Source organism: Pogonomyrmex barbatus, unplaced genomic scaffold, assembly GCF_055798465.1.
Source record: "Pogonomyrmex barbatus isolate J1 unplaced genomic scaffold, ASM5579846v1 scaffold12, whole genome shotgun sequence".
NCBI lineage: Eukaryota > Metazoa > Arthropoda > Insecta > Hymenoptera > Formicidae > Pogonomyrmex > Pogonomyrmex barbatus.
The window spans coordinates 649,554-661,813 of record NW_028297108.1 but is presented as its reverse complement, the minus strand read 5'-3'; the positions used below and the strand labels follow the sequence as shown (position 1 = coordinate 661,813).

The 12,260-nt window shown below is 38.8% G+C and overlaps 1 long non-coding RNA gene and 1 pseudogene across 3 annotated transcripts in view; one reads left to right on the top strand and one right to left on the bottom strand.

The window, feature by feature from the left end:
* LOC105425598 (uncharacterized) overlaps positions 1-12,260 on the top strand; it is a 98,239-nt gene that overhangs the window by 71,793 nt on the left and 14,186 nt on the right. The window contains exon 3 of one of the 3 annotated variants that reach the window (XR_016138150.1): positions 4,935-5,268. The exons of the other annotated variants lie outside the window; for them this stretch is intronic. This is a non-coding gene — a long non-coding RNA (uncharacterized LOC105425598). Of the gene's footprint in view, positions 1-4,934; positions 5,269-12,260 lie in introns of those variants that run through there. 3 annotated transcript variants of the gene reach the window in all.
* On the bottom strand, positions 5,678-7,556 carry LOC148937641 (uncharacterized; annotated as a pseudogene).

The window sequence follows — 12,260 nt, the reverse complement described above, 5'->3', positions numbered from 1 at the left end:
ACATTTCCCATTAATTACACTTCCGCTATATGAAATACTAAACGTAATACCACTACCGGTACCATACAAACAAAATATATCCGCGCTAATTGAGACAAACAATCCATTAATCGCTTTGGATACTAACAGACACACGTACGCAAAACTAACTCACAAAAAATTAAAACAATGCAAGCAAATAAATACAAATTACTTGTGCGAACAAATCTTTCCAATAAGAAATGTAAAAACCGACCCACTATGCGAAATAGATATATATACAGAAAATGACAACTGTTATAATAATTGTAAAATTAAATATATAACAATAAAAAATAGCATATGGATAGCCTTAAGCAATTCATATTCTTGGCTATATTCCACACCAGCAAAACAAACTATTACAATTTCATGTAAAAATAATAAAGAAACGCGTACAACCATTACAAACACAGGAAAAATAACGTTATCAGACAATTGCAAAATAGTCACAGCAGACGCGACAATAAAATCTACAAGCACCAATAAAGGAAAAGAAATAAAAACATATCTACCGAAATATAATATTACGCTACTAAGCGAAACGTTCAAGACAAATAAGACAGAGAAATTAAAATTAAAAGTTATACAAGACGCAACAGACCTGACAGAATTAACAAAGAAATTAAATGACATGAAAAACGAAATAAACAATAACGAGACACCCTTTTTTCAACAAAAACACTTTGTATATCCTGTATCAATTAGCAGCTCATTAATAATAGTCATCGTTATCGCAACAATAATAATTGTATTAAGGAAGAAAAAACAAAACGAAACAATAACGCACGCAATGTAAATCGCGCCGTTAGAATAAGCGAAGGTATTCGATTCTAAGCAAACGATTATACCAAAAAATGTATCGGGAAAAAACAAAAATTATGTAAAAAGCGAAAACCTCGTACCTCCGTTTTCTTTTAATAACAGGGGGGGGATGTTGTAGCCAGGCCTACAACCAATAATAAAAGTAGTCCGCATGGCAACAAAATTAGGTTGCACGAACCTCGAAAAGTCTTTCGAAAGATTACACAAATGTGTGATCGCCGAAATCGCGACCAGTCTTTCGAAAGACCGAAGAAATGCATCGCGAAAACATTGCGAAAAAGCTGATCAACAAATTCCTAAATTTTATGATCAAATCGAGCGTGATATTGATTGATCAATATCACGCAACCGATCGACGCAATCGATCGGAATGCTGACCGGGCATCGATCAGACTATATAACCAGCTATACAAGGCGGAATAGTCAGAGTCGGGAATCAATCAAACATTACGTGTCGTTCGGAATCGTCATTATCGCGCAAGATATTACACGAGCACAGCGAAGTTCACGCGAGCCGTACTATCATCGTCTCAGGTGACATACTCGGTCGACGGCCGCCAGAGTAATGCGATACGCGCCCGCCGACGTTTAACCGTGTGTGAAAGAAATAATAAAAGCAATAATTAAATCTAAGAAATTGTGCAGTTGTTAAATAAATCAAGTATCCTAAAGAAAGTGTGTTAGTGATTTCAAGATTTCCTTCCATTCGTTTGATCCTGCTCGGAGTCCCAACTCCTTAGGCTTAACGAACCCGACTATCTCTAAAAATTAACGTTGTAGCCCATCCGGGGTACAACAAAGGAAAGAAAGAGAAAAGAAAAAGAAAAAGGGAGTAGACGTGTAAGGAGAACGGCAGAAGATAGAAAGGATGAATGAGAAAGTATAAGGAGAAGAGACCCGAAAATTATTACTAAGAGAATTTTTTATGTGTAATTAAACTTACTTTTATTCTGTAGAGTTGAGATCTGCGAGATGAAGGCGGTAATAGTGTCGTTAGGAAAGTTGATCGCTTATTCTTGTTGGTTGTTTTCAACTGACACCGACTAAATTATTGACAACTTGAATTATCGACAAACTGGTAAAACGAAATGTTCCGACCGTGTAAAGAAATGGGACGTAGCAGAGAGAGTGCGTTCCGTGCCTTTAAGGGCACTATATATATATATGATTTCGTTGAGGAAAACATCTGTACACTTATTGTTTTTCCGTGATTAGGATAATAGGGATTATCCGTCTAGCCAAATTCTTAGTAATCGACTCGAAGGGATTAGCGGCGTAGCCGTCGCGACCGTAACACAACATGTGTCATTCATTTATCTGCTTAACTAAATTCTAATAACTGATATCCGAAAGAGGAGAGTCGCGCAGTCATCAAGATGTAACGTCGGTGTACTTCAGCGATTAAGATAATAGGGATTATCCGCTTAGCCGAATTCTAGAAACCGACCTCCGGAAGAGATCAGTTGTGTGACCGTCGCGATCTAACAGAGTAACAAAGCATGCGTCACTCGTTTATCTGCTTAATTAAATTCTAATAACAGATACCCGAAAGAGAAGAATCGTGCAGTCGTCACGACGTAACAGTATATTAAATTAATAATGTATATAATATTATATATATAATATAAATATATATTGTATAAATATAACACTGTTTTATGTTGGTGTGTGTGTGTGTGTGGGGGGGGGAGGGGGATCAGTAATAAGCGATTAATTATTATGCTATTAATTATATTAATATTGTGGCGGCCCCCGCTCATACAACTAATACCTAGCAAAACATCCACGAAAAGCACTATGGCTCGCAGTGGTAGCGCGCCAAGTCTCATACACCTGAGGACCTAGGTTCGAATCCCACCGCGGCCAACATCTTTTTTCCGTCATCAAAACTCATCATATATCGTGGATAACTCTCCTCCATCACCAACCGTCACCAAAATATTAATTATTATGAATTTTATTTAAATTAATTTGAAATTATATGAAACATTTAAGAAATATTAAAGCATAATATCTTTCTCGTCGCTTTATTTAAAGTTGACATAATTAATTAAGAAATGTGATTAATTAAGAAATGATTAATAAACTGTGAGTAAATGACTCTTTAATATGCTTATTTCCATATTGAAACGAAACTGACTAAAAAAAGGAACGTATAAAGGATGTATCATCACTCATCAACTGAAAAACGAGTATTGAAAACGGATAATCTATTCAAAAAAAACGTATGCGTACTCACGTGTACTTGTTATGTTCCTTCGCTTAATGGACTGCGCGTGCTTGAAAGTGCAAGAAACGAGCATAGAAATGATAAAACGAGGTAAAAATGGGCTAAAAACGGTCCATATAAGGAATGAAAACGGTGAAATATTTTTGTAAGGGCGAGCAAGAGAAGGAATGATACGCAAATGTTCACGATAATTTAATTATCTAGCTATTCAATAACCTATTATTAGAGACACAAAAAAAAAGGAAAAAGAAATATGAAAAAAAATCTGTTTTAAAACTTACCGGTAGAAGTTACATCCACGATGGATGTCGGGAAGCTTTATCTTCTCCTCGGCTTCGGTCACCACTTCGTTGACAGTCTAGTCCGGATGATCCCCGGTGATGTATTAAAACATCTTCCGGGCCTGACAACTCCACCTCGACCTCGCCGGTGACGTGACAAGAGGCGCCGTATCTCCTCTATCTCCTCTCGATCGCTGCGTCCAGGTCGTGGCAAAGAGGATTCGTCTGCCTTCCTAATTCTGAGCCAGGCAACTCACTTCGCTCGGACAAATCCAAACCACTAAATGGCATTGCACTCTCTTGGACATCCATTTCCGGTTTACGAAGCCACCACGCTACGACGGCTTTATCGTCGTTATTTACTTCACTTATGGGATAATCTTCCTGTACCCATGAACGGGGTGAACGAAGCGGACGCCCATCGTCCACCCGATTGTATCACAGTAATGCGAGGCGCGATAGCGGCGATAATCAACTTCAGGTCTGGCACGATCCTATCCAGAAAGGGAAGGAAAGAACCGGTATCACGAACCGATTGCGGTAGCGGCGACGGCGAAGCCGCGTTTTCGCCTGGATTCCGTGGGTGCGTTTGAAAACGTCCCTTGCTAGGTGTAAGTAAGGTGATTTAGGAATGCGTTGGTGGGGATAATTGGGAACTCAGAGAACTCTTGGTTTTTGAACGACTCCCGTGTGAAATGTCAAATTATCAAAATGGATAGTGCTGATGAATCACATCGAAAGCATTTAATTTTTTGGCAATGATCAGCGATGAATTTTTGAAATATAATTTAATTTATAATAGATGATAATGATACAAACGAAGAAATTGATACTATTTTCCTGACAAGATATCGATATAGATTGCGTGGGACACGACAGAAGCCATTGCGCATTATAATTATGTAGACAGAACTGTTCCAGATGTAAAGGTAAAACAATTTCGTGAGCATTTTCGCATGACTCCTGAGACATATGAGATTCATAGGGGATTCAGGTTTTTTACTAAACAACGAGAATCATTCGAGCAGATCTATCATTCCTGTCCACAAACAGCAAATCCAACAAAGCAATCTAAGAATCGAAGTTCTGCATCACACACTGCTTACAATGTTATTGCGTATTTCTTGTCTTTACTTATGTAGAAGCGTACGTCCATCTAAATAATAATAAGATATATTAAGTTGAGATTTAACTTAATATTTGATAACAGGCTGATAATGATTGGCTATTAGAGAATTCTTAAATTTTAGACAGACTTAAGGATTCTCTATTTAATAGCCAGTAGTTACATCTGACAAATTAAGTTAAGTGAAATTGCATCTTAAAGTTGTCCCAATATCACATAATTGTAATCTCATTGTTAATTATATCTTTATCTCTAAAATAAGTTTTAAAAAAGAAAATAAAAGCATTACCAACAAGATTAAAATTAACCGATTTTGAAAAAATCGGATTTTAGCTAGAAATATTATTCTAAAGATGTATCCCAATAGAGACAGAAATAAAATGAAATAGTAATGAAAAGGAAATTAGTTAGATAGAACCTAAACAATCAGAATGATTCTGTTCTTCTTTTTCAGATTCTGGCAAATATTTTACAGAGCAAAATTAAAACAGAATTATTATTCTGTTCCACTTCTTTCTCCATCAAAATGCACTCTAAAGAATATTAATAATTCTGTTTCCACTGTTATGATATAGGCAAATACCTTTGGAGCTTTGATTAGTATATTTGTCCCATCTATAGCTTCTATTACATATGATAACTTTCCAATATGCTGAAATTTCTCTTGAACAGCAATACGCCGGTCTCCTTGGGGCCAGACAATAACGTCAACAGCAATGTCATTAAGGGCTTCAACAACTCTGATAAAAGAATCGCTTGCAGATGATTTTCTCATGTCAAATCGCTCACCTGCAGTGTACACTACAGCACTACTGACAACAATAGATTAAAAAATAAAGTGTCTTACTTTCATGAAGCATTTTTACCTGTAAGAATCAGGAGCAGTGAGAAGCCACAATGCAGATAACAACATAAATACACACTGCATTGCAATATCAATATTCTGATTACATTTTGTTACTGGTAATAAATAAAGATCTATTCGGATGTACTTGTATAGGCAAACTTGTATCGCACAAATATATGCATAAGGAAATTGATCCTTATGCATATTTATGTAATTATGCAGATGTATTTGAATAGATTGTAACAAAATCTTTCTACTAACTTAAAAAAAATACATAAAGATAGTGCATTTAAAGATTAGATACTATTATAGTAATACTATGCGCTATATAAAGTAGAATTAACTTATAATTATAGTTTTTCAAGGAGTTTTTTCATAAAATGTTCATATATTTCTTGTGCTTTGTCCTGACGTGCTAATAATTCTTGGTGCCTTCGTTCTTTGACTTTATCATGTTTCTTGTTTTCCTCGCTGATCATTTTTGTCCAAATTTCTAATTCGTTCCACACGCGTCTTTGGTTTTTAATTTTTTTCTTTTATCATCTTCTATATTATCAGTATCGCTGGTTGTATTATCAGTATTAGAAGATGCTGCTAGATGAGATCTCTTTTTCAGATTTGAAGCTAAAGCAATAGGTTTTTGGCAAGACTTTTCTCCCAGTACCTCCTCCAATTCTTCAAAATAGTTGCAGATTTTCGGTTCCACTCCTGTCTATTTGATTATTATGATCTTTTGTACGTTTATACACTTTAGTTATATCCTTAAACTTATTTTCACAATTCTTAGCAGTATATTGCCAGGCATTGTTGGCTTTTTTCAGTTCCTCACTTATTTTTATCCATACAACATCATTTCTAATGATATTACTTTCAAACAACGGTTGATGTTGCTTCCATTGATAAATGAGTGTCTTTACAGCATTTTCATCTTTCCAAAATGCAATAGTTTTCTTTTCATCATATGTTAGAGTCTCACTTGAAAGCATATTTGTATCATTTTCACAAGTTTTTCAGTTTGATTTTTCGGATTCAGGGGTCTCATCAAAACATTGCCGAATTTGCGAGACGTCTGGTACTTCAATCATAGTATTTTCTATAAAAACAATTAATAAAATACTAAGTCAATGCAAATGTCGACTTATGAGAATAATACAGATTTGATTTTGGGTAAAATTCTAACATTTGATGAAAAGAAAATTATCGAAAGATGAAAACACTGTGAAAGATACTCAGTGGAAACAACGTCAATCTTTGTTTGAAAGTATCATTAAAAATAATCTATATTTAAGCTTCATAAGTATCATTAAAAATAATCTATATTTAAGCTAAAATAAAATAATCTTTATTTAAAAATTATCTATATTTTTTTTTATTTATCTATATTTAAAGATAATTGAAGATTTGAAAAAAGTTAACTATGGTAATATATTGCTAAGAATTGTGAAAATTTAAAGACATATTTAAAGTGTATATATAAGCGTACAAAGGAGTATAATACAGTAACATACATGAAGGATGCGGTTAGGATGCATACTTTGAACAAAATTTTGTACAAAATACACAAATAAATACTTACCCATTTTATCCCATAAAAGTAAACATCCATTCAGCATAATCGCTTCATTTGTAACTTAGTCTCTAATAAGCAGGTGCATCGACAAATTAATTTCTATATTAGATATCTTTTTTTTCTCGCTTTTATCTGAGATATCCTCTTGTTACGTCCGGGGACTTCACGAATTCTTCTCTTTCGGGAAGAAAAATTAACGGCTGCTAATCCATAAACGGAGCACTTCGAAAGATCTAAAGAAACCCTAAATAAACAAACTTTCTCTCGAGATATGTCTCACTATAAAAAAAAACTCTTGGTAAACAGCCTTGTCGGCGCCGACAAGTTTATGACTTACCAATAAAAATTAATATTAACAAAAGCAAATTCCTAACGGATAAGAAACGCGTTGGATCGTTCGGGGGTGACACTCCCCAAATTGGTGGGGAAACACAAAAAAAACGCCAGTCAAGAAGAAACGATTAGTGGCCGTTGGCGGGCACACCAATGAACGATTGAGGGTGTGAACTAGCGGGAAAATTTTTATTAACTAATTCTATCATTCGCTGGGAAATCTGGAAATATAAGAACAACCACAATTCACAGAACACCGCTCCCCTCCTTCCTCTATATTCACAATTTTCCTAAACTATCATTCGACAAGCCAACACGGAAATCCATCACGCCCTCAGATATTCCCATCCCTCCGGAACCCTTTAAACCGCGACTTGGAGCGGATCGCTCTCTTCTTCCTGCTTCATCGCTACATTCACGGTCGGCATCATCCGAAATTGTTACAGTTAGAATCTGTGCGCGATTCTTATATTTCGTGTGATTCAACGATCCAGCCTGGCCATTGCATTTCTTGACCATCACCAGCGGCCGCTACGACAAAAGTAAGTCCAATTTTATCATTTTTTCCTCCGCGGTAACTGGCAGTTTGGTTCGCGACCTCTACTTATCTATCTCATCAAAACACTCCAACATTCCAAATTGGCAAGCCGCCGATTAACTCGGTGAAGCTGCCTTCCCCGATTTCTTCATACTTCGACTTGGCAAGCCATCGATTAACTCGGTGAAGCTGCCTCCCCCGATTTCACAACATTCTATTCCACAACCTTCTAACCTGGCAAGCCGCCGATTAACTCGGTGAAGCTGCTTCCCCCGATTTCACAACATTCTATTCCACAACAGTCCAACCTGGCAAGTCGCCGATTGATTCGGTGAAGCTGCCTTATCTCGATTCTTCAATTTCTCTTTCATCTGACTCTCTTTTATATAGTGAACCAAACAAATGCCATCCGGAACGGACGAACAAAACGGGTATTGCGACACCGTCGGGAGAAATCGAATAAGCGGATTCGTTGCGAAACCTGCCACGTCGAAGAACTCGCGGAGCAATTAATAAAAGTAGAGCCGGGGCTAGCCAACATCTCGCTGCATCAATACGCCTCCGCCCTCCACTCCGCGGCCGAATTCGAAAACCAGTGTACTCCAGAGAACTTCGACGTGGAGAAGTTTTTTAACCTCGTCCGCCAATTTCATCGCTCTCCCACCCATCCACCTCCTGGCACCTTCTACATCCAAAGAAAGTTTAAACCTGACAAGAAATTTTGGGACCAGATCTCCAAACATAAAATAACCGATACCGTCCCTATGTATATTTCCCGTGATCCTCTTCCCTACCTCGTCCCAATCAAGGCTTTCCGCACCGCGCACCCTAATCCCCCGCCATACCTGCAACCCGATCCCATAGACATGCTCGCGATCACCAACTTTTTACCCCAATTAGAACAATTGGGTATATAAATCCAGATTTTCCTTTGTCCGCGGCCATTTTCTATATTTCAAATTTTTATGTATACAATTTTTCTTTTGTAACGAATACTTCAACCCTTCTTTAATGTACACACACAGAACATTGTAATCCATTTTTATTTATTATTATTAAATTAGTTAATCAGAATTCCGTCTTAAATTTTTTTTCTCCCCTAAAACTTGACCCCGCGCCGTTCCCGGCTCCCTGAGGATTTCACTAAGTCCATCCCTGGTCAAAGAGATTCGGTTCTCTGACCTAAAACGGACCACCGATAGCGCGGGCGCAGGCAAGGGTAATAACGTCGCCGACGCTGACCCGATCCCTGCCCCCTTAACGCGCGTTCGACTCGCGGATCGGCATCACGACGTCGTTCCGCGAGAACAGAGAGGTTCTGTGCGTCCACCCGAGTTCTCCTCCTCCTGACGAGAGATATTATCTTTCGTCCAGAACACGGACATAACACTCTTTTCCTTATATTGATGAGGTAGGGATAGAGAACAGTCATTTTCGAAGTAGCTTGAATGTATTTTCGAACGCAACGATCGAGAGCCCATCGAGAGTTTTTGAAGTGTTTTCGGGAATATTAAGGACACTCGGATAGTATTTTCGAACGCACATCATGAGGGCGGATTCGGAGAATGACGACCCGGACCCGTAGCAGCACCGACTCTCGCGATGAATTCCTCGAAAACTTCCAGGAGAAGCACCGTTAAGTTAGAAGATAATTTAAAAGGGATCATCCAGAAAATCCCTCGCGGAGTCACAGGATGAATAATCCCCGAATCTCTTTCTCCACACTATCACTATCGAACCGGCCTCACTAGTTAGGCCACTATCACGTCCACTATCGGAAAATTGCGCGGCCATCTTTACCGTACAAAGATTCGAGAACAACTGTAGACTCACAAAATCTAGACATTTATAGAAAACTAGCTTCATTGCATCACTACGAACACTTGGTATACACATGAAATAAGCTGCAAAATTCAACAAAAAAAATGAGAATAAGAAGAAAAAAAAGGGGGAGAGAATCCAAGGAAATACGACAACACTTTGATAATAATGGCAGAAATCAGCGAGCCTGCCTGCTTGTTAAAGTACAGATTTTATCCTCACAAATAATCTTTTTTTTTCTCATCACTAACCCTGGCTTTTGGAATATATTAAACGACAAGAATAGCTAGGAATGGCTAACACTACAAAAAATTAACAAATACGACCTGTGAAAAATTTGAAACCTATAAATAAATAAAGAGACAACTGAATTGCAAATCAACTGCGATTATATCTATAAATAAGAAATTAATATTCAAATGAATAATGATAAAATAATCAAAATTTCAAATGAATCATCGGATCACGGGAATAACCGCCATAATCCTGATAATATTAATAACACGGATCGATAAAACTTACGGAATCATAAGTTATGATTGCGGATCCCATCTGCAAATTACACCACCTTATCTTTATTAAATATCGAGAAATGTGACATTCCATCACAAAATGTAGAATCTAGCAAAGTTTACGTACAATTATTACAGATAAATGAATTCGAAGCAGTAAGAGTAATACAATTCAAAGTCGAAATCGATAGAATGATCAAAAGATGTGGAATGTTCTCTCACTCCATGGACGTTTTTAACAGCAAATATTCATACATAGAAGAAACATCACGCAAAGTACGCGAGCATATGCACGCTTATGGAACTTATCAATTACACAACACGTATATTATAACCGGATTAAAACCACATCTCAGCACGACCGGTGACATTAACAGACAACGTAGACGTCGACGGTGCATGCAAGGGGAGCACGTATTCAGATCCGTATGGCACGTGGATGGACGTTGTCGTACTCGTCAATATAAGGATTACATTACAAGATTAGCCGATGTACGAATAAACACTAATCGAGTACTACTTAGATCGGGAATAGCTTGTGAACTCAGCGCTCGTTGTGCAGATATAGAAGGAGGCGATAGCTTTTGGGACCCAGTACCCGCAAATTTTTGTAAATTCTATTACGAGGTATTATATAGCGGATATGCAAACAAAATATTAGACAATATGAGCGAACAACTCCTGATTCAAACAAAATATTAGACAATATGAGCGAACAACTCCTGATTTATTCTCTAATCTGCTGCTGCTGCCCCCTCGGCCGATGGTGGTGTTGGCACTGGTGGGGGTGTCCTTCGCACGACCGCCGTGCACGGTAACGTTCCCCTTGTAGGCTGGGAAGGGAAGTGGCGTGTGGGTGGTGTGTGCCACTCCCCGGCGGCACACCGGGATTGGCGGACATCTGCCGCACAGCGACGTCGTCACCGTGCATGTCGTCAGTGTTACCGGTATCGACGTCGCGGGGTAGGCCGATGGCGTGGCCTATGGTGGGGTCCCCGTTGGACTGCCGCGGGTGGTCTGCGGCAGGCTGGGGACTCGCGCGGGGGGACTCGGTCTCTCTGGGGGTGTCCTCTGCACAGGCCCCCCCGCGCTCTGCGACGTCACGCCGCCCATCTCCCGCCGCGTTATCTCCGCGATCTTCTCGGCCGAGACCGCGATCACCCGACTAATCGCTGCTGCTGTTGTTGCTGCTCTGTCACCGCCACGGATGTTGTTGGCGGTGGCGTCCTTCTCACCACCGGTGGAGATGTCCTGGGCATCGGTAGTGTTATGCCGATCGGTGATCGCTGCAGGTTGATATTGCGTGGCCCCCTCTCACCGCCGAACGTGGGTGTTCCCCCGCTCGAGGGTGGCGAGTGAGCCACTGCATGGCAGAAATTTCGGAGTAAATTTTTAATCTTCGGAAACATTAGCGCCGGAAATTGGAATATATTTAGTGGGGAAAATAATAAAATTCATACTAAATATTCTTGTACACGGATATGCTCTGCACACCGTGTATGGATGGTCAATATAGGATGATAGGAGCCATATGGGACTCATTAAACCAACTTCTATTACACTTAGGAAAGAAGAAAAACAAGAAACTTCCGAACCCATGGTCCCAGCCGAGATAAGCAACAAACCAGACACAATCGAACAACCAAATCAACAAGGCCTACAACCCATATATCTTCCCCTCCTCACTAAAGAAACCTTCACACTTGTATTCCCATTTACACGGACTGCAGATTAGAAATAATATTAATATCTTAAAAAAAAACTTTAATGTTCTTTGCCCTACCTAACAATATTTTCTTTTTTTTTATATATATTATTGTTTGCTATAACCAAATCTTTTAGAACAACAACAATGGAAATCGAATCATATGACACTAATTTCTTAACACGCGGACGTTTGAACGTGAAGGTTCTGCGAGTGCAATCATCGTTATTCTTTTGGGTCCATCTAAAGAACGAAACTGCTTTGGAAAAGCTTCACCAGGAGTTAAATTAAAGAATGATCATAAGACAGGATCAGTTACATTACCTGAGTGACGTGAAACAAAACGATATAATAGCCGTTAAAAAGGGAAATGCATGGCGGAGAGGCCTCGTAACCGCGATCCTTCCCAACACACAAATAGCCCGGATCGCCCTTCGTGACTGGGGGCGAGTCG